At 35.1% G+C, this 24,048-nt stretch overlaps 1 protein-coding gene across 7 annotated transcripts in view; it reads left to right on the forward strand.

Annotated features, from left to right (window-relative positions):
- The window catches only part of ADGRL3 (adhesion G protein-coupled receptor L3), a 941,368-nt gene that overhangs the window by 158,142 nt on the left and 759,178 nt on the right, over positions 1-24,048 (forward strand). The window lies entirely within an intron of this gene.

Below are 24,048 nucleotides of genomic sequence, written 5' to 3' on the forward strand. Positions count from 1 at the left end.
TTGGATATGCATCCTGCCAAAGATGCTTCTTAGATGTATAACCACAGGCAAGACATTTAACCTTTCTAGTCCTCAGATTTCTCATTTGTAAAACAGAGATTTTGGACTTGATGGACTCTAAAGTCTTTTCTATTTCTAAATGCTTTATCCCATGAACACTCGTCATCTAGAGATTCCACTAAAATGACCCTTTATATGTTTTAGCCCTATACCCATTCCAGAAATGTTCCTCAGCAAATGTTATGGACTGGGGCATCTGAGTGGAGTCATGGGTCAGATCTCATAAGATCCTAAGGAGTCCTTCAACAACAGTTACCAATGGCTTAACTAAAGAATCATAAAGATTGTGATTAGTTCCCTAAGACAAGGCCTTTTTCCTGTAGATGGTAGGAGCCCTCTTGGGTTACCAGCAAAGTTTGGTGCTAGTAACAATGTTTATGTTTTATGGAGACCAATGGAGTATATTGTGGCTGACTCTACACTTTTCTGTTTGACATTAGAAATCCAATATTGAAAGTTAGGTTCAAAGACTCAAGAGCCCTTCTTTAAGATTATACACAAAGGCTCTGGATATAGCCATCTTTGGCATAAACTCATAAATCCTTGCTTGCTTTGTGCATTGAGTACATCATGGCACACCACTAGTCATACCATTAACTATATACTGATACCTGACAAGACTGTAGCCATGTCAGGCGGTACTTGATAGGCTCATAGAGGTGAATAGTTATGTCAGTCACAAAATGACTATTCATTCCAAGTTAGGTTTATGATATGATGTTTGGAAAAATGTCGTCTAAGTTGTTGTTTGGTAGCTTTACTATCTCTGTGCTGGCCTCAAGTGTGACTTCAGGTCTACCCTGAACAGATCATTCTTTTTTATTTTCTATTATACTATGGATGTACTATTATCTCCTGCCATTTTCTTTATTTATTCTAAGATGTCTCTGATAAATTTTATCTTTATAGACTGCGGTAAATGAGAAAGTTTTGATCTAGAGCCAGACTCTTGGTTCATATCCTCGTTCTCAGCTTCCTCACCTGTAAAATGAATTAGCTAAATGACATATAAGTTTTCTTCCATCTTTAAGTCAATTATCATGATAACTACTTATTTAGTTAAATATACATACATACACATACATTTGCATTTATGTGTGTACATGTATTCAATTTGGCATGTCACAATTATTTCTTGACGTGATTCCCGCTCCATTTGAATACTTTTTTGCAAGAAAGAACAGTGTGGTAAAAATCATTGACAAAGGCATTCACATCCCCACATCTCTTGTCTCTGCCCCTTCCTTCTACTGAGAGGAGGAATGTGTGATTTAATCCTTTGTTATCCAGAACCAGACTGTTCATTGCAATTAACTTGAATTTAACTGCCTTTTAATGTTGGTTTCATTTATATTCCTGTAATCATTTTGCGTATTTTTCTCTGTTTTTCTTACATTATTCTTCTTGATGCTACATCATTTCACTCAAATCTATCCATATTTCTCTGAATTCTTCATACTTATCATTTCTTATGGCACAATAGTATTCCTTTATAGTTGTATCCCCATATTTGATCAGACTTTCTCTACTTAATTTCCAGTTTTTGCTGCCACAAAAAGTACTGCTATGAAAGTTTTGCTGTTTGGGACCTTTTTATCAATGACCTCCTTAGAGCATACTCTTAATAGTTTGTTTGCTAGGTCAGAAAGTATAAGCAGTTTAGAGACTTTTCTCACAAAATTCCAAATTGCTCTCCAAAACTATGGGACCACTTCACAGCTCTACTGACAGTGTATTCATGTGCTTGTCTTCTCATAGCACTGTTTCTATCTGTTGTTAGTTTTTGCAATTTTGATGGTAAAGATTCAGAATTATTTGAATTTGCATTTACCTTATTAGTAATTTAGAACATGAGTAATTTTAAAAAATCTTGGTAATTCTGCCTTTTGTATTGGATTGAATTGGTGATAGTTTTTCAGATCTAGGTCACAGCCAAATTTAGGAAATACAAGTGCAAAGATAATTTCATTATTTGTCCAGAGGTTCCCAAAGTGGGTGATATCTCCCCCTAGCAGGCATTGGAATGATCCAGTGGGGTGGTAGTAGCCTCTGATGTAGTTGGGGAGAATTTAATAAAAAATAAGGGAGAAGTGGAAGCATAAGGAAAGAAAAGAAGAAAATTTTGAAAAACCATTTGTACATTTCATCTGTTGTGTAACAGTTAAAGTCATAGTGACTACATTATTTTCTAAAATAAACACACAAAATGCAAGTTATAATGGATCAGAGGTCAAGTCTTCTGAGAGGTCTTAACAAGTAAATGTTGGCCGGCAAGCATGTCATGTATTGTTGGGAAGTCTAGCATGTATTGGCAGGAATATGTGCATTTAATGACTTGCTCACAATATGATATTATATGGTTACATGGGGCAATATTGTGTCATCAAAATTTCAATGCAGGAACCCCTCCAAAATTTACAATAAATTATTAAATTAAAGATGTATATATTTTATGTATATGTAAAGCAGAGAAATATGTTATATACTTTTTGAAATGATGCAAATTTTAAAAAACATTAAAAGGGTTAAAGTTTCCCAGAGCATTACTCAGTAATATTTTTTTTTTATTTTTGAAAAGGGGAGGTAGACAAAATAAGTTTGGGAACCTCTGTTCTAAACAAATAAATTCCACAGCTTCATTGGATAATACACTCATTTGGGGCAGTGTTCCATACAGTAAAAAGATGGTACCGATGATTAGTCCCTTCCTTGGAGTTTCATTATGATAGTATTTGACCAATATATGTTGTTTATAGTGAATTCATTTTGTCTTAAATAAAAGGCTTCAATTAATTGCTGAGTACATTGATTAAAATCATCAGTCATAAAAAGTCTGACTTTCTGGAAGCAGTGTCCTTGTCTATTTTCCTGTGGCTGCAGAAGTCGCAATTGGCATCACAAAACTGAGGGTCATTTAATATTTTTTGTTTTGTATTTCTTTCATGGCTTACTATACAATGATGAACTTCTTGGTAATGTTACTGTCCATAATCTACTAGAAAACTGTCAATGCACTAGAGCTTTTTTTTTTTTGACCTGCAGAACTTTCTAGAGCTTTTTGTGCTTCTGTGGTATAACATACTAGAACCTAGAACTGAGCATTACCTCCATGCCACAAAGAATCATCAGAGTAAGCCACTCTGGAGATATCTTGAAATACTAAAGACAAAATACGTATCACTGACTTATACCGAGCATCCTCTCCATCTTATAATATTTTAAACAGTTCTTTTTTTCTGTTGCATTACCTTAGTTCCCCTAATGGCTTGTATGTTGCACGGCTGTTTATTCAACCTCCTAACAAAAATGATCTTACCGTCTGTATATTAGTATAGTGACATTAATTGGTAAAGATGACTGTAGCTTGGCAGTAGTAGTGTTCTGTATGATGAAGTATAGTTAGAAGAAACCTTAGGGAATCATCTTAAGTCTCCGGTTCCTTGAGTTTGTGTAGCTCAGGTGTTTTCTATGCCTCGTCTGCTGCCAGTTGACTTATTCTCAAAGGTACATGGTCACTAAACTTTCAGGAAGAAAGGAACAGTCGCTTTTGTTAATGACTTGAGGGTGGGGAGAGCATAGGGAAAAGGAAAAAACCCTAGCATTGGTTGGAACAGTTCCTTGTAATGAATATTCTTAATGTGTGTTTGGCTACAGTGAATTGAGGAGTACAAAAGTTTTATTTGATGAGTATGAAGTACATCTGTTTTCTTATCCTGTGAAGCATTTAATTTAGAAATAGAAATTTTATTTTGGCAAACCTCCATTGGGCTATTTCTCTTTGGTTTTATACTAAATGTAATAGACTTGATGTCTTAGGCTGAGCTGCGCTAACTGACAAATGCTACTGTGGACACGTTTGGTTATGTCTGTATAGACTTTAGTGTAAAGGTTGATTTTAAGTAGCCAAGAAATTAAAGGTAAACCCTATGCACAGTGCTTACAGTCAGTACATAATAGCACTGAGAGTCAAGGGACTTTATAGTCTTTCTGGTGAGGGTAAATGTGTGTGTGTGTGTGCGCGCATGTGTGTGTGCGCGTATGTGCATGTGTTCACCTGTGCCTGTGTGCATCTGTGTGTGTGTGTGCGCATGTGCACCTGTGCCTGTGTGATAGGAGATGGGCATAAAACAAATTTAACGCAAAGATTATAATTTATGGAGAAATTACTTTTTAAAATGTCCATGTGTTAAATGCTTAATAAGTATTTTAGTGAAAGATTGTGAGAATACAACCTTAAAAATTAAAGTATAATAAAATAGTTTACTATATTCAAAATATGTGTATGCATATTTATTCTTTGTTGTGGTTTCTCCTAAAGTGTGAGATGTATACTTACAAAAAACAACTCAAGGCAATCTTTAATGAATGTGTAACTGACAAGAATACTATCTATCTTTTATTCAGGGATCTCAAAGCCAACTCCTCCAGGGAATTATATCATTTTCTTAGAATAAACTTTATTATTAACTGATAATACTTTTCCACTTTATTATCTAATTCAGGTATAAATCATCTATGCTCTGTTTATCCTGATTGTTTGAAAGATGAGTTCCTGCTGCTGTTGAATTTTTGTAATCACTGGGAGACTGTAATTCTGTAAACATATTCATTAACTAAAATTGTTTCCCCTCTTTGTCCTAAACATAGCTGTGCAACTTGATCATGGATGTGAATAGCCTTGTATGTTAGTTGTTTAGTGTTTGGCCTATCCTTCAGACATTGATTTTTCGAGTACTGTTGGTTGATGTAAACCTCTTCTACGATCACAGAAAGCTAGAACTAGAACTTTAGAGGTGATCAAGGTGACACAGTTCTTGGCAAAGTCAGGCTTCTAACAAAAGACGTTACGTACATTTATATGATGTTTTAAACTTTACAAACCGTTAGGCAGGTAGTCCACATATCGCCTCCAATTTATAAGTAAGAAAATGGAGTTAGGTAAAATTACTTGTTGAAGATTATATAACCAGTAAGAGCAAGGATTCGAATTTAAGTTTTATGACTAGAAGTTTCAGGAGTTTTTTCAGTGTCTCCTATGTGTGTAACATTAAAACATTTTGATCAGACCAACAATCCTACTGATGACTACCTTGTGACCATTGTTAGCAGATCACTTGGGCCTCAGTTTCTTCATCTGCTAAATGAGAGGCTGAACTTGATGACCATCTGTCTCCAAATCTATAATCTTCATTTATAATATAAAGGAGCTTGACCAGATAATCCAAAGGGTTCTCACTTCTATATCTAATCCCATCAAAGTCTCCATAGCACAGGGCAAGTATTCTGTGCACATGACTTTGAAAGTCACCGAGAAGAATGACCTCCTACCACAGCAGACAGTGAGGGAAAAGGTTAGATAAGGAGGGAAAGGCAGATTATAGCAATTCTTAAAATCCAGGAAGTGGAATTTAGACTTGGTAGTATGGAAAATAAGGTACCATTAAACATTGTTGGGGAAGACACTTAACTGATCTGGTAAATCATAGAGAAGATATTTAGATCAGATTAGTCTTCTGATATACAGAAGAACATGAATCACAAAGTATATTTGAAAATTAGACAAGTACTTGAAAGATAGGGACAAATAGGAAGAGATTTTGATGAAAACATCCACAGGATTTATCTTAAGTCTAAATAACCCGAGGTTCAATCCTGGGTCACTGGGAGGCTAGTGGTGCTCTGTATCTCTGTGTTTATATTCCCAGAGCTTAGAGCAGTACTTTGAATATTTTAGATGTTGAATAAATATTTGAATTAAATAAAAATTAATTAAAATATCGGAAGTGAAAAAAATCTATAGATGTGGATTGACATAAGTGAAAGGGCAGGAGTAAGAAGTGTTTGAGAGCAATTAAAGAGGAGTCTTTAGTTAAATCATGAGGTTGGTGAGTTCTACAATGGAGGGAGCATAAAGAGAGAGGAGCCAAAGGCCAAGAACTGGGTCTAAGGGAAAGGTGCATGTTCAGAGATTAAAAACTGTAAGACTCTTAATATCTTTTTTATGCATTAAAATACAGAAGCATATATACTATTGATTTTTTTCTATAAAAATGATTCTAAAGGAAAGCAGGAAATAAAGATAAAATTTTCTGGGGATCAATTATACTGTGGTCTTTAATTGAGGATCACCGGTCTTCAGCATCAGCAAACCTGAATTTACACCCTGGTTCTGCCATGGAATAACATGTATGTCATTGGGTAAATTAGCTACTTTATCTGCATCTCAGTTACCTCATGTGAAATTCCTCTTTGTTATGATTATCTTAAAAAGTGCAATAGACATTTTTAAAAATGACAAATCTTTTAAATTGAATAACCTATTAGCAACACCTAAGTTCCTCAAGGAAACTGGGTATTTAAACTGGATGAGCTCTAAGGTCCATTGTGATTCTAGCTTCTTTTTTCATCATTTTCGTTTTCACAAAACATATGTCAGAGTAATTTTAGGAAATCCAGAAGTGCATCCATTAGTAGTGATGGGTTTCTATCATCTAGACACAATAAACAGTGGTCAGTGGAAAAAAGTGCTTTCTTTAAGTACGGTTTCATTGCATTTAGGACTGAGAGGCAATGCAGTATAATGCAGTAGTGTACAAAGGGGAGTCTTGGCCTCTGGAGTGCACGTCATTATTATAATGTTTGTGTGATTAATGAATCAGAAGTTGGGCTGTTGGAGTTGCAGTCCCCTTCTCCTTGATAGTCAGTCATTGGATTTACTTCCAGGATAAGCAGAACTGTTTTTGCTTATTCTTACCCATCACTCCTTTAGTATACCTTCACCCCCTTCTGCTTTCATATTGATACCTCAAGGCAGTTCTAACTTGTCACCTGTTGAAATGTAGCATCTTCTGCTTGCCAGTGCCTTTGGCAAAAGTTCCACCTTCTATTCCCCAGACCACCTCATGTCTTCTGCTATCTCTGTGTTCAGGAGCAGTGACTGATGAGTAACAGACTAAAGATTTCTGACTTTTCATTTTGTGTGAGAGAGATTAAATCTCAGAGGGTAAGCAGGCATGGATGGATTTTGACAGATTATTCCCTTGCATAGGTCATTGAATTATTTCCCCCCAAAATAATCCCATCCTTCTTCCAAATTTCCCTGTTTCTGTCAAGGATATCATCATTCTTCCAGTCATCCAGGACAACAGTGTCATCCTTAACTTCTGACACTCATTCAACATACAATACAATCGGATGTAAAATCTGGCCATTTTTATATACCCAGAATCTCTGTGTGTCCCCTTTTCCCCTCTCACATGGCCTCTACACTTCTTGCCTTCTTGTAATAATCTCCTAATTGGTCCCCTTGCTTCAATTCAAGTCTTTCCCCTCTCCAATTTATCCTCTATATAGTTAAATAATTACTTCTTTGCCCCCTAAAAAGCAGGTCACACTCCTATTTGGTAAAGCCCACTGACTTCCTATTGCTTCAGACCTTTTATTTTCATATCAATCCTTAATTTATTTTATGCATGCATACATGTTTTAGAATGTGCATAGTAATTAGTCCAATAGTATATGTATATACTTTAAAAATAAGTAAATTATAAGTATATTGGGTATTTTCCCCATTAAAAAAAACCTGATAGGAGTAATCCATCAGAAAAAATTGGATATTGCTGATCTAATGGCTGTTGTGTTTGTCCTTCGTTCTTGAACAGATCCGTGACATCAAGATGACATGACTTGCATCTGACTTTGATTTGAGTGAGGGAGGGCTATACAAGGTCACCAACATCACCTTCTTCTCCTGAGCCATCTAGGTTCAATGGCCTGATATTCATCAGGACGACTGGAGATAGCCCAGGATGGAATGGGAGACCCTGGCCATTTCAGGCTAAGGTCTTATCACATTCTCACTTTGAGTAAGATACACTCATTCAATGAATAAGCTCCTTTAAGTTACTTAAGGGATGGCCCCTTCAATCCAAAAAAAAAAAAATAAATCAAACTGGGAGGGGAAAACTCTCAGGGCTCCTTGGTAAAAGAGAAACTATTACTATTTAGTTATTAATAATAGTTGCAAGAGTGCTAGATTTGATGGTACAAAGACTTGGGTTTGAATCAGATATGTAGTTATGTGACCCTGAATAAGTCACTTAGTCGTTTGGTCTGTGTTACTTCATATGCAAAATTGAGGTTGTTGGGCTTACTGATTTTTAAAGTCCTTTCCAGCTCTAAATCTTTGATCCTATTAGTAATCATATCTCCTGTTAACATAAGGCTAGTCTTCAGTAATAGTGCTAGGCCATCTTTGAATCCAATATTCTTTTCACTGAAGTTTTTAAGCAATGAGAAACCAATAAAGTCTCTAATTTAGTGCATATCTTTTATCCATTACAGCATGAGAAGAACCTGGATGTTCTTTGACTGTCATCTAAACAAAACTAAATTTCATTTTAGTGATTCTATAAAGTTACAAAAATGATCATTTATAAGCTTAGCTAAGAGCGATGATAATATAGTACTCCAAGGAGATGTAAATAGCATGTGTCAGCTGTTTCTTTCATAATTTACTGATTTTGATTATTTAACGTATGTAGATAAGAAAGAAAATGCAAATATTGTATTAACTGAAATCATTGTCACAAAATTACAAAATAAATTGTAATTTTGAAGTACATGTATAATTGTGAAATGTCTGTTTTTAATGGTCACCCAAAAGCCCTCCTTCTTCCTACTGGTACCAAGAAGAAAATTTTCAAATCTATATATTTTTCTGATAGAAGCAAAGGAAAAGGATTTTGTTTTTTTCAATGGAAATTAGTTAGAGGATGCTTATGTTCAAGGAATTAGTCAATATAATAAATATTTGTTGAGTGCCTGTATGTACCAGGCACTTTACTAAGTTCTGGGAATGAAAAGAAGAAAAAGAGATAGTCCCTCAAGGAGTTGACAATGCAATAGGGGGTGGGGATAGGGATGGGGGCAGGAACCTGGCCTTTGGAGTAGAAGCCAAGCAGTGCTCATGATCAAAAACAATTTCTATCACTTTAGCAGTACTTAACCCATGATCTTCTTTTTTAGTTTAGAGGGACAAATGTCTAAACTGGCAGAGTCTCCTTATGCCCTCAGATAATCACTAACATGAGATATTTGAAGAAGATTATTGAACAAGGAAACTTTAAGAAGATGATAAAATAGTTATATAACTCTAAATACGATAAACACAATAATAATTTAATTTTGTGGAATTATTTTCCACTCAATCCATCTATCACTCCTTCCCGCCAAGGGTAGTCATGCCCCAAGTTGGTCACCTGAAACCATCAAAGAGACCCTCTCCCTCTGACAATCCCAATCCCTTCAGGACATCCCAGAAAGAGGATACTGTTCTTAGGTTGATCTCTCTAGAGACTCTTGTTCATGTCTAATCCAACCTCCCTAATTACTTCAAGGGAGGAATCCTGTCAGGGCTGATCACAGAGAGGGGAGAAGGATATTGTTTCCTGATTGATTGCTATCAAAAGAAGGATATGTTTTTCTCTTTCAGATTAATCCAAAGAATAGGACAGGATAATTTTTAAATGATTTTTAAATATTTCTAAAAAGGAAGAAAAAGAGTTCTGATCTGCTTTCGCAGCAGCATTCCATAGAACTAGATAGAATGGGTGTATAGTCTTTATAAATGTGATTTTGGCATTTTTCAGCGCTGTTACCCAAATTGTGTAGTTTGTGAAGTATATACATTACTGTTTATTTGTGATTAATTTTTTTGTTTAGTTTCATGAAAAATGGATTCATAAATAAAACCTTTAAGTGTTGCCATTTCATGGATTTATTATCATTTGACATTGATAAAACAGACCCCCTGAAATATCAAATTGACCAAATTTTGCTTGCCACTATCGTCGTCCAACAGTTGGAGTGTAGCTCACCCCAGTTTGTTTTTTTGGCGTCTGGCTTGGCTATTTATGGTGTAATAGGATCCAGAATGTAAAGAGAGTGGTCCATCTGTTGTCTGTCATCCTTGCTGTATGACCTCTCTAACGTCCCAGAATATAGTGAAAATTCACTGTCTTGAAGAAAATGTCTACGTCTTTCCATTTTCTCCATAAAGTTAGGGTTTTTAACCAATCTTATTAGTTACATATTTTAATATAATTGAATTAGTTTTATTCTAAATAGTAGGATGTCATTTCCTAAGAAAAGTAGCAGAAATAATGAATTAGATATATTTTCTAACCATAATGATTAAATAATTGCTTTAATAATGTAATTTTTCTACTCTGCATATTTAATGACACTAAGCAATTAAATCCTGTTTGCTTTAGCTAACTTATGATTAAATGATTATTTTGTTATTTCTTAAATATTAATTGTTTTATTTAATGTAATGTAGTGGAAATAAATGATTTTTATTTTATAGGGTAAAGCCCAAAGTCAAATCAGTAGCTCCTACCAGCTTAACAATACACAGGATATAGATGGAAACACGTTTCTTTTTACAAACGTACATTATTGAACATTTTTGTCTTTCTACTGCTATATTTCCCAGCTATTCTTCTCCAAATTGGAGCTTCCTTTGTACAAAAGAAAGATAATTGAGCAAATGTGTTAGAAATAGTTACCCTATCTGACAATATATTCCATATTTTGTCTCCCACCCCCACCCCCTTTACGCTCTTGTGAAGGAGGAAGTATCTTTCATTATCTCTTCTTGGGAACATTCATTGGTTTTTCTGCCACTCAGGAGATCTTGTCCCCATTAAACAGTGAGCTCCTTTAGAAAAGGGACTCTCCTGTGCCTTTTTTTCAATCTCCAACTAGTGTTTAGCAAAATGCCTGGCACATAGTAGTTCTTCAAAAATGCTTGCTGACTGACTGACAAGTTCCTTTAAATGATCTTTTCCTATGTACTACTGTCATGTATATTGTTCTTTGGATTTGACCTATTTTGTCCTATACTGATTATACAAATTTTTCCACATTTCTCTGAATTATTGTATTATCTTTTCTCATTGCAAAATACTTCATTTCTTTCATAATATTATAGTCTTTTTCAATCATTCCTAAATCGATGGATTATCCACATTGTTTGTAGGTTTTTGCTACCACCAAGAGTTTTGTTGTGAATCTTTTGGTCTATATGGAGCATTTGTTTGATCAGTTACCTCCTTGGGGTATATGCCAATTAGGCTTCTTTACTGAAATGTTGGTTTAAAAGAATTGCTGTGTGATTATCAATTTATTTATCTCTTAATTTAATACATTAGAAGTACAGAAGTATTTCTGAAACTGACTGTATTTTTGTAAATGATTCTAAATGGAAATTAATACAATTCCTGATAGACTTTACCACCTTGACAAGTACCTTACCACCCTAGATTAACCTATGCCCTGAGGTCTTGCTCTCTTGATTGGTGACTTTTTTGTCAAGTTCTTTTTAAAAGTATATATTTTATTCTGAACCTAAGAAATAAAACAACATTTCCATAACACAGTAGAATAGAAAAAACTGTGAAATTGCAAATCTATTATATGCAACTTTCTATTCCTTTTAAATATACAATAAAGTTATCATGTAACTTTTTTTTTCTTCCCTCCATTCCTCCCTGCCCTAGAGATGGAATTGGTGACTTTTCTCCACTGCACTGACATTTCAGAAGGGGGTCCATCCATGCTTATACTTTACTATCCACTAGCTAGGAGTATAGACTGTGTCACCATACCTGTTCATCACTGCCTTATCTAAATTCAGATTCATAAACTTGACTTTTAAAGCCTTAAATAATATGGTTCCAACCAATCTGTCTAGTCTTATATTAGTTTAAATCTCTTCTTATATCTTATTGAAATACCTCATTTGTCTAAGAGTGTAGTGTTTGGAGGGCATCCCAGGGGCAAGGAAAACTCGTTCAAATCCACCTCTCATTCAAAGCCAATGTGTGACGTTGGCCAAGTCACTGATTTTCTAAGAGCTCTAGATAATTCTCTAAGAGAATAAGCTGGAGAGAAAGGGTTTTTGCTGATTTACTTTAGTAGGAGTTTCCTCAGCCAGGAGTTCCGTATAAAATCAGAGGTCTAGACCATATCTTTCTTCTCATATCCTATACTCTATTTTTTCCCATTCTAGAGTAAACCTTGTTAAAATGCGTTTTCTAATTCTATTTGACTGTAGTGTAGTATAAAGCTTATTTTCATCATTGTTTCCCATCACATCCATTTTCTCTTGATCAAGGCAAACTTTAGAAAATTCTTCCTCACCCTCCAAATTTGAAGAGAAAAGAGTGTGTACATGTATATATAATGGATAGAATATGGAACTTGGAGTCAGGAAGATTTAGGTTTAAATCATACTTCTGACTACCTCTGAAAACCCCCCGTGTCTCATCTCTTAATTCATAACTAGGTTGCAAGATGCTTTGTTAAAAGGATATTTAACACAAATTGCATGTGCTGAAGAAATCACAGGTCCTTCCTGGTATATACATCTCCTGAAGAGTAGTCTGATTTCTCTGACTTGAAAGTAATGAATTTGAAAGAAAGTCAATTCTGTCCAGTTCATCCAATTTAGAGTATTCTTCAGGGATTCTGAAAAGAAAAAAGGCAATACCAGATGATTCATGAGAACCTATAACTCTCATATTTCAAATGAGACTCACAGTTCTGGTGTAAAAGTTAGTTTATTTTCAAATAAATTCACACATTTACAATGATATCTTTATACATAAGTGCAGTACAAATAAAATGCAAAAGTAGAAATTGTTGATGATCAGATACCGCTCATCAAAGAAGTCTATGAAATAAAGTGTCAGGATGTAGTTATGATAGCCTCTGTTTCTCACTATATAGTAAACTAATCCAACATGAGATCCCTCTTGAAGCCTCTAGAAGAGGGGCACTTGAGTAGTTTTTTGTGGATTGAGGAAGAGTAAGAAATTCTTATTTTTCACGTATACAATATCTCCCTCTACTCCAATGCAGTAAAGATCTTTATAGAATTTGATTACTCCTGTTGTGTAGCCTGAGAATTTCAGATCCAGAGAGGCCAAATAACCTTCTTATAGTTTTAAAGAGAGCTAGTGATTCAAATTTTAAAAATTAAATTAAAAATTATAAATCAAATAACTTGATTTATAAACTTTCAGAGTAAGTTACTACTATGTTTAGAAGGAGAAGTAAGCAAAATGTAAATATTATATATATTTTACAAGAATTATATAAATTCCCAATGCATACTGCTTTGAATTACAGTCATGATTCTCATTTTGAGTAATTGGAGAAGGGAAGAGAGAGGAATAGCCATGTATATAGAGCCTGTTCTGAGCCAGGCATTGTGCTGAGTGAGTATTTTATGCATATTGTCTCATTTGATTTTCACTTTATACTAAAAAACAACCATGTGAGATAAGTATTATTATCAACCCCATTTAACATTTTAGGATATTGAGGCAAATAATGATTAAGGGACATCCTTTTGAAAGAATGACCTATTTATTACATGAATTTAGCTATTCCAGACTCCAGGGGCAAAACTTTATTACACCACCAGCTGATAGAATTTTCCCATTTTCAACATTGACTTTGGGTTTAGTATTCAATAGACCTCATTTCTGTCTTTGTTAGTGACTCTGGTAATAAATAGGTCATTCTTTCAGATGTCATTATCAATATACCTTAAATGCCCGAAGCACTTGAAAGAGTTAATGTAGTTTCTGTGATACCAAACTTTTCTTTTTTTTGCAGAAAAGAGGTTAGGCAGTGGGTGAATCCACTTTGGTACCTGTAACTCACATTGAATTGTTAATTAAGAGAGTCCTTTTAAACCTTTTATGTCCCTTTCATTATATGAAAGTGAATATTTCCAGCTCCAGGCCAAAGAAAAGAAATGGAGTCTTGTATTTCTTTTTTCAACTCCCAGCTGTGGAGGTATATTAAACCTAATTCTCCCCAGTGGCTGTCACTTCCTATAGCTATGCAGGAAGGTGCATTAGCCCTTTCAGGCCAGCAGGTACCATTTAATGCATTACTTCCATAATAGAGCCCATTGTGTTATTAACGCACAATTCTGGTGTTCAATATATAACGCACAACCAGTTAGAATGATATTTTGAGCCATGGTCCATTTACTGTAATACCTGAATTCAGTAAATTAAAGATAGGTAATATGAGGTGTGCTTACGTTAATCCTCTCAACCTGTTTTAAAGGAATGACTCTAACAATGACTTCATTCAGATAGGTGAAACTGTCAAAGGTGTCTTGGTAAGCCCTAGGACAATATGACTTGTTCAGTGATGGAACTTTGAAGTTGTGGCTCATATTGAAAATGAGAATAAAACGGGGGAGCTGTTGGGTATTATTGACAATCCCTTTCTAGCCTAGCCTTCATCTGTGAGAATAATATGGAGCACTCTAGAGTAATAGTTGCTGGGTTTTGCAAAGCTTTATTCAAGGTGGTTATTCCATGTAGCTATGCATGTCTTCAACAAGTATTATAAATTGATAGGCGTCTGTTATGTTCAAAGTACTTTCTCCTAGTCAGCAAGCATTAATTAAGAACTTACCACGGGCCTGGACTACATGCTAAAGGAGACTAAGTTTCTGGCTATGGTTCTGACATGACTTGCCTTCCTATGTAGTCTCTTGTTCAATCTTTTTAAGGCCTTTCAAGCACTGAGCTGGGTCATTTGATTTTAATAGTTTCCTAAAACTGAAGAATACCTTTTGTAGCTAGAAGAGAACAGACACAAATCCAATCTATTTTTACTGCCAAAGGAAGGATATAGCCATTCATTGCAATGCACCAGGAGCTAGGAAAGGGATTATCTTTTAGGGAAAAAAATAGGTAAAATATATAGGTACTGACTACTCATTGTGGTTTTATAAAAATTGTCTTGGTTTTGTTTGTTTTCATTGCATCTACATTTGACAATATTCTGTTCCTTAGTAAAATTAAAATTATTTTTTAAAGATGATTTTTTAAAAAAAATCTTTTTCGTGAGAAGCTTGGCAGTGCTGAAATATTTTTGTTTTTTTTTTAAATTTTTTACTAGATTTTTTTTTAAATTTTGATATATTCTGTATTGTTCCATGCCAGTACTCTACCTCTACAAAGAAGGGGAAGATAGATGCTTGCCCATATCTCTTCTTCAGGACCGTGCTTGGTCCTTATAATTACACAACATTGGGTTTCATTTTTTTTTTCTAATGTTGTGATCATTTTGTACAGTTAATTCTCAACATCTGTGTGTTTAACATTCATAACTTTAAGAATTCTAATGATTGTATTAGTAATTTAATTTTCACTTTTGGGTTGACAACCACCTTTGGGCAGGAGAGAGAGAGAGAGAGAGAGAGAGAGAGAGAGAGAGAGAGAGACAGACAGACAGACAGACAGACAGACAGACAGACAGAGGGAGACAGAGACAGAAAGATGATCTGAACTAGTTTGTGGAGTGCCAGGTACTCTACTAGGTGCTACACTGGTCTTGTTCACTATACCATCAAAAAGAGTTCCTTGTACATTTGTTGCGTATTTTCACTGTTTACCTTTAAGCCTCAAGTTTTCTGCTGTAATTATGTCCCCAAAGTTTAGTGTGAGTCCTTTGGTTTATAAACCTAAATGTGCAATGTCAATGATGAAGCTTACCAGGAAAATAAAGGTGTTAGATACACTTCTGGCCAGAATGTCTGTAGCACTGTTGACTGGGAAACCCTTAAGGATATCCAACTGCCCACAAAGATTATTTCAAGCTGGTGAATCCTTCATGATCTCCAATGCCATCCACCAGAGATTAAGGACTGTGTTGGAGGTGAGGTCAAGACCTTGCCAGTCTTGACATATCTTCCCTCAGTAACGATTGACATCTCAGAAACCTCCTTTTTTGTTTTCAGAGGGTGGCCAAGGTAGTGTCACTGACATTTACTGCAGTATAGTATACAGTATAATGCCCTCATCCTACCATCTGAGATAGTGAAAGCTAAAATTCAGGTTAAAGGGTATATAAAGGAAGATACTAAGATACTTTCTGCATCTAGAGATAGAAATGATAAATAGAAGTAAGTATAGAATGGTTTTACAGATGTGCGTGTGTGTGTGTGTGTGTGTGTGTGTGTGTATACACATATCTGTGCCTAATAGCAGCCATCTCTAGGGCAGGGGAATGGGGAGACAAAAGCGGGGTGGGGGTGGAGAAAGCTACATGAAAATTTTATATCTCTAAAAGGAGTGGCAAGTTGTATATAATAGGTTTGCAATTTTGTGGACAATGATCTTTTTTTTCTATTAAATGTGTTATGAAAATGTTTATTTAAATTCAGAATAAAATCAAATACACATATAATTTTAAGATTTATATCTATTGTACAGTACTCTAAAGTACTATGTGTTGTTATGAAAAGTAAATATTGTCTGAAATCACTTTTTAAAAATTTAAATGTTAGCGTAAAAAGTCACAAAATTCTAGGGAATTACTAGTGAGAAAAAGTGTTTTTGCATGTTACCAATTTAATTTTGTATATAGCATTGTACAGTTTATTTTGTGATTACTGTTACAAAAAGTATATATGATCACAACTGATATTTTATTATAAAGAATTGAATTCATAAAAGTGTATTGTCAGCAATTTCTAGAGAAAGTTCGTGTTTTGGGTCTTTACTGGAATCTCACCCCGTTTCCCATGAGCTCAATGCATCAACATTTGTATTTTTTATTTTCACAGCATTTTCTAGGAACCTTACCTCTACTGAAGTGATGATTGACTGTATTGTTTTCCTGGTTCTCTTTACTTCACTTTTCATCAGTTCACTAAAAATATTTCCCATGCTTTTCTGTATTCATCGTTTCTTAGAGGGGAATAATATTTTATTTCTTTCATGTACCACCACTTGTTTAACAATTCCCAAATTAATTGGCATCTAATTAGTTTCTAGTTTTTTGCTGTGTAGGGTGTGTTCAGGGAAGACTGGTACCTCTGGTATGATGTCTGCCAAGTTCTTTTCAGGGGTCTTTTCACCTTTGGTGTCCACATGTTCTACTCAACTCTCACCTTTGGCTTCAAGAAGTTGTAGCATGAGCAGCAGCCACACCCTGGTAAACCGTTTTGGCAGATGGGCTAAACCAGTTTGAGAGTAATCAAGGGGTCTCAAACCCATTAGTGAGTTAGGGGCAGTGTCTACTCTAAGCATGTGAAGACTTCCCTTGGTGCAATGGGAAGATGAGAACAATTTGTTCCAATGGTCATGAAGGCAGCTGAAGCAGACACTGTGGAGCACTTAGAGCTTGATTAGACATCGAAGACACCAAGGTCTTTCACTGCATTGTGACTCATCCCCAGTCATCTTGATTCTGATCTGCCACTGAACTGTGGTATTCTCTGGAGGAGAGAGTGAGGGTGATGACTCCATGCAAGTCTGCCTTACTTAAATTCAATTTATGCACAAATCAAAAGACATCGCCCATACCATTTTATTATTATACCTATCTCAAAGTCCTGTGGATGCAGGCAAGTGATGAAGCAGCAGGTGTAGATACATGGGAGCTGTAATCACAATCCTACACACAGGTTGCCCAGGACATAGGGTGGTTCCTCGCTGAAAGCAGCTGGGACTTAGCAGCACCCTGGGTGTCTGAGCAGCCTTTTAAGGTTCACACTGTTCACCTCCTGGTGTGAGGAAAGGGTTAGAAATGGTGTCCTAAAATTTTCTGTTTACCCAACCCTGGTGTGATTACCACAGTAGCCAGGGAATCCCACTCTGTGGTCGAAACACACACACACACACACACACACACACACACACAAATGTCAATACAAGGACAGTCTCAAAGTGTGTCTCAAGAACTTTGGAATTGAGTGTGTGACATGGGAGACAGTGGCACAGAACTGCTCAGCATGGCATGCCCACATCAGAGGAGGTGCTGTGCTGTATGAGTAAAGCAGAATTGAAACAGTTCAAAGAAAGATCAGGATGAGCAGATTTAGAGTAGCCACCCAGAGGTTCGTATGGACTATTTGTGCCTGATCTGTGATAGAGCATTCTGAATCGATTTTGGTCTGATCAGCTACAGTTGGATGCATTGAAACTTGACTTTATCATAGTGATGCCATTTTGGTCCTCCTAGAGAATGGACAACCAACCAGTTCTTTGCTATTAAATAGGTGACAACTACCTTCCTATCTATCACATTATTCTCTTACCACTAAAGCAAACTCCCTTTTTCCTGTAATGGAATTCAGAATATGTGTATTCATATATTCATATATATGTATGATACATATATTATTACATAGGGTATATCTTATCTATAACATGTAATCTATTATATTATATTACACTCACATTATAATGTTGTATTCTCTTGTACTATATTCTAATATACACATTACAAAACTATCAAACAAAGAGGCCTTTACTTGCATTTGATACAGAATCAGAGGCAAATTCCACATTGGTGATAATTGAGCTCTGAAAGAAGGTGAGGGTTTTAAAGAGAGGTGAAGAGGGAGTACATCCTAGGAATTCAGAAGCTTGTGCAAATGTGGAGAGGCTGGAGACTGAATGTTGTGTATATAAGTAGTAGTTCCAGTTCCAGTTTGACTGGAACTAAAAATGTGTGGAGGAAAGTTATGTTTAATTAGCTTTGAAAAGAACACTGGAGCCAGATTGTCAAGAGTTTTAAAAGTCAGAGGTGTTTGTAAGTTATCCTAGAGGCAAATATCCCTATTGAATTTTCAGTAGACCAGAAGAGGGGAGATGATGGTCTAATCTAAGGAGGTAACTGTATGAGTGCAGAGAAGCAGTAGAGGTGAAATATATGGGAAGTACAATCTATAAGACCAGGCAACTTAGGGTCAGTGAGAATGAAAAGTTATGTGTGAGAATTTGATTGATTGGAAAGGTGATGTTTTCCTTGTAGAAACTGAGATGTTATGAGTAGGAGAGCATTTAGGAGGAAAGGTAATGAGTTTGACGTGTCTACCAGATATCAAAATGGTGATATGGAACTGGGGACTAAGAAAGATATAGGGGCTGGACATGAAGATGAGACAGTTACCTACATGCAGATAACAGCTCTGTCTGTGGGAATTGAGGAGAGAGAGAGAGAGAAAGAAAAGATGGGAAGGGAATCTGGAACAAAATCCAGATGTAGTCTTAATCTTAGGAAAAGGAACATGACTGATTGATTGATAGTCCACTAAAGGAGAAGAAGAGGGCATAACCAAAAAGGCAGTTAGAGAATAAGGAAAGAGCAGGGTCTTTAAAAAACAGTAAAGTCAGGTGTTTTTAGGGAGAAGAGAGAGCAAATAGTGTTCTGATTTTTAGCTATGTTTTCCTAAGTGTGAGAAGCTCACTGATGAGGAAGTACTCTCCATCATATGGAGCTCATTGGTATAGAAGTACCAAGTATTATGGTTCTCCAGCCTGTCTGTTAGAATTTATTGGGGGCAATAAGAAGTGATGTAACTGTCCACAAGATTATGTGTCAGTGGCAAGACGTGAACCGTTGTCTTCCTGACTCTAAGAATGTCTCTCTATCTACTACACTATTGATTCTCTTAGACTGATATTTGGATTAACATTATTTTGGCCAACTATAACTAAAAAGATAGTGTTTTGATTTAAAAATATGTGAGTAAATTCATTTTGTTATAAGATGGACATTGGGTTTCTATTAATTTTGATTGAAATTATGATTAACTCCATGTGTATCACACAAATTGAGATGTTTCAGTGTAATAAGAAATAGAATGTTTCTCAGAATTTTTTAACAGGAGCAAAACCTTAAATTATTATTCCAAATTCAGATTTTGTGAGGATATTAAGAAAGACAAAAAAAACCCCCTGATCCAGAGCACTTTGGTACTCATCTTGTGGGATTTATGATATTCTGCTTTATAGTATATCTATCTGTGGACCTGTCATCTTCCTTTTCTCCCTCTACACCTTTTTAGGGGTCTTGTAAGCTCCTAGCGATTCAATTATCATCTTTACACAGACTGCTAGATTTATGTATTCTTCCCTAGTCTATCTATTTACCTACACCACCCCTGCCCCTGCTCCTGATTAACAATTAACTTTACACATCTCCCATTGTATATGTTACAGGCATCTCAAATTGACTGTATCCCTAAATCCTTATTTCTTTTGAAGACAATTACATCCTTCCATTATTCAAATCTACAACCACAGCATTATGTTTGCCTTTTTTTCTACCTCATGCACTAATATCATTCTCCCTATTCCTAACATCTAATAAGTTGAAAAGTTTTGTTGATTCTATATCCACTTCTTTCTCATCTGTCTTTCTTTCTGTCTACATGGTTGTCATCCTAGACAAGGTTCTCATCATTTTTCCCTTCACTTACAGCAACATTGTCCTGATGTCAGCTTTCATTTTCTCTTCCTCTCAAATCCATAGTCCACATGGTTGCCATAATAAATTTTGTCAAGTATCATTTGACCAGATCACTCCCCTTCCTCATGAATCTACAGTGGCTCCCTCTTTCTCTATGAAAAAGCAAACATTTCTTAGCTTAACGTGTAAAACACTTCCCCATTTGACTGTATCATCCCTTAACAATTTTCTTTCCGATCCTTCCCCTTTTAATAACTATATCATATCAAAACTGGTCTCCTTGCGTTCTCCAAATTTGGCATCTCTCCCTTGGTCTTTTGCATAGGCTCCCTCCATATGACTGGAATATACCTTCTTCTCTTGTCCACTTCTTAGAAGACTCAGATTATGTGCCAATTTATATCAATATCTGTTTAAATGTTGCATTCCCCCACCACAGCTTCCGCTTTTAATGTAATCTCTTTGAAGACAGGCAAGGTTCTTGTATTGTCATTGTAATCCCAGCACTTAGCACAGGGCCTGGTGCATAGTCTGGGTATGGGAAATGCTTGCTAGATTATATTATAAATTCTATAAGAGTACATTATAAATTTTTGATGCCCATAGTTCCTAGCATACCACACTGCATATACATAATTAGCACTTGAATATTAAATTATAAACATATTTTGTTGTTATTTACTGTAAAATTGAGTCTTTAAATAACAAGTTCTGTCTCTCAAATACCTACTTATTTCTATCCCAAAACATGGTCATCAATGAGCTTTGTTGAAAAATCAGAGGCTGTTTAAGGACACTAGTAGTCGTACTAGATTAGATGTACTGGCTAAAGAATATAAAGTGAATTTGAATTCTTTCCTAAAGCGCAGCTATCAAATTAAATTTTTATAAGGAGTTATTAAAATTATTTAATATTTGAAAGTAAATTAGCATTATGGGGAAAACCTGTGAATGTGTGGAAAAGCCTCATCTAAAGTATGAAATATGTTAGATATAACAGTGAATTTAAACACCTTGGTAATTCATGGCTCTTCCACATTGTTAGGTATTTCATTAACTATAAAAATTCTGACAATCAAATAAATCTGTCCTTTCATAGTGAGTGGGGTTTTTTTTTTTGGTTAAATTATTTCCTATCTAAATTACTATCACACTTGATAAAATCTCCTTTCTTCAATTTGCTACAGCTGACCTACAGGAACAATATGAATATAAGGTCTCCAAAGCCACCAGTAGTTTTGAAGCAACCAAATGAAAGTCATAGCACCAGTCATGAACTTCTTCTGAGTCAACATTCCATCATGTATGTTTTATAAACATCTTTCAGGGCTTGGGAAAGCAGCTTTAGAAACACACTGAGTCTGGGTTCTATCTTAAATGACTTCTCTTATTTAACTCATAAAGAATTGTGATAATAATTTGACATAGGACACTGGGAAATTATGCTTCCATAGGAATCATATGATCTTATCCTGTATCCTGTGATGAGAATCTTGTTTCTGACTATAGACCTAGAGATTGGCTATTGGATTTTAGGTTACTGGTGGCTAGCTGTAAGTCCATGTGCTAAGGTTATAACACTTTATTGGTATATGTACTTCACATAAAGATTAAAACTTATCATTAAAATAAAAATATTATGTAGGACACATTTGGAAAATTTCACTACCTACAGGTGGCTGCCTTTTTTTTTCCATTTCCCCCTTACCAAGTTGAGTTACTTAATTCTTTTTTTCTTAGTACTTGCCCAAAAGTCTTCACAAATAAGCCTTGTATTTGTCTCAGAAGACTAGTCTTAACTGTATCCCTTAATGGCCATGTAAAGTTGGACAAATCACTGGCCTCAGTTTCCTGACTTCATAGTGCTATTTAGAGAATCTAATAAGCTAAAAGTACAGGAGAGTGCTTTGTAAACTGTGCATGCTCTGCAAGTCACATGTTAGTATTAGAGCTTCCATGCAATGTATTTTTCTATCCCAAATAAGAACGAATGATTCTGATGAGACTTTTTGGTTAGAAAAGTTGACTATCATCCATATTTTCTGTTGGAATATTTGAATATATTATGTGTGTGTTCATCCTTCATTGCCAAAGAAGACCATGCCATCAGAAATAATGACATGACTTGCACTTGACTTTGTTTTGAGTGAGGGAGGGCTGAATATATTATACTAAAAAAGAGTAAAGAGATGCTTTACCAAGAGTAATACAAAAGCTAGAATTTTATTTTTGAATTTCTGAGTAATGGATTATTAGCAACTAATAGCATATTTTTTGTTGACTGATTGAAGAACATTTTTAGATACTCTTTCATGGAATGTAATCAGTATGGTCTGGCACATGTAAAGGGTTGGTAATATCCTTCAGACTTTCTTTATTTGTTCTTTCTTTGTTAATAGAAATAACCATCCTCCTTTTTCTCCATAATATAGAAAAATATTTTTTAAAAGCCTTACCATTATTTACTTAGACTGTTTTTCAACTGATATTCCCATTAGTGTATGATAAAAAATATTTCCATGGATTACACTTAAGTCTAAACGAAGAAATAATAGGGATTTTAGCATTTCCTTTTTAAAGTATTTAGGACCTTAGCAAAATCACTGAGTATGGATACATCATTAAGAAACAAACTTTTTTTTTTGCTAAAGCAAAAAAAAGCTCCACATTTTCCAAGAAGCTTCTAAGGTTTAGATTGAATATACTCTGAAAGTGAAAAAAAAATATGGAATAGTTACTAATTACGAAGCATCACATGTGGTTACTAGTCACGTTTCTCATTTCAACACTGCTATTTGGAGATTTCTACTTCTTCATGTGTTGTCTTTAACACTTTAGTGAAGGAAACTCAGTTTTATCTATTCCAAATAATTTAGGTAGAGTTTACCTAGGTTTTTGCTGTTTAAAAAAGTTGCATCTAATTTTGTCCCACATTCTGTAGCTTAGTTCCATTTTGGATTTGAAAATAAACTCTGAAGTTGTTCTTTCAGTTAGTCAACATAAACAAAATGTCTTGCAAATGTAGGCTTTTGTTTTTCATAGAGAGGAGGAAGATATGTTGTAATAACTAGCTAAAATAACCATAACCAAAACATCCTGCTGTAGAGAGGTTGAACTTTTCATATGATGGATGTGATCAGATGACAGACTAATACTTTGGTGGGGAGGGGTAGATGGTGAAAGGCAAGAGGGATAGGAAAATACCAGGATGCCTGGTCATTCGTGCCATTTGCCACTATTCAGCAATTTGCTGGTGCATTTGACTGGCAAAACACAGTCTTGTATATATTTTTTGCAGTAACGTGTTGATCACATTTAATGTGCAAACATGATTAGATTAGTCAATTAAAATGGAGTTTATTTTCAATCCTGCACTCAACTACCCAGTTCATTATCTATTGTCATTAGAGAGTCTGAAATTTATTTTTTTAATGTTGATCAGGAAAAAAAAGCAGTGTTAGTCTTCTGCCAAATAAATTAGCTTTTGTGGTTTCTCATATGTGTGCATGTGTATGCACACATATATACACATGTAAGTACATATACATATGTTTACATATACATGTGTGTATATGCCATATTGATTCATAAACATTACACGTGGCATGTTAAAGATAAGTAAAATAGCAAAATTTTCCATAAATGGGAATAAGTGAATACACATTTATTATATGCCTACTATGTGGC

The sequence above is a fragment of the Notamacropus eugenii genome, chromosome 6 (assembly GCF_028372415.1).
Source record: "Notamacropus eugenii isolate mMacEug1 chromosome 6, mMacEug1.pri_v2, whole genome shotgun sequence".
NCBI classification, from domain to species: domain Eukaryota; kingdom Metazoa; phylum Chordata; class Mammalia; order Diprotodontia; family Macropodidae; genus Notamacropus; species Notamacropus eugenii.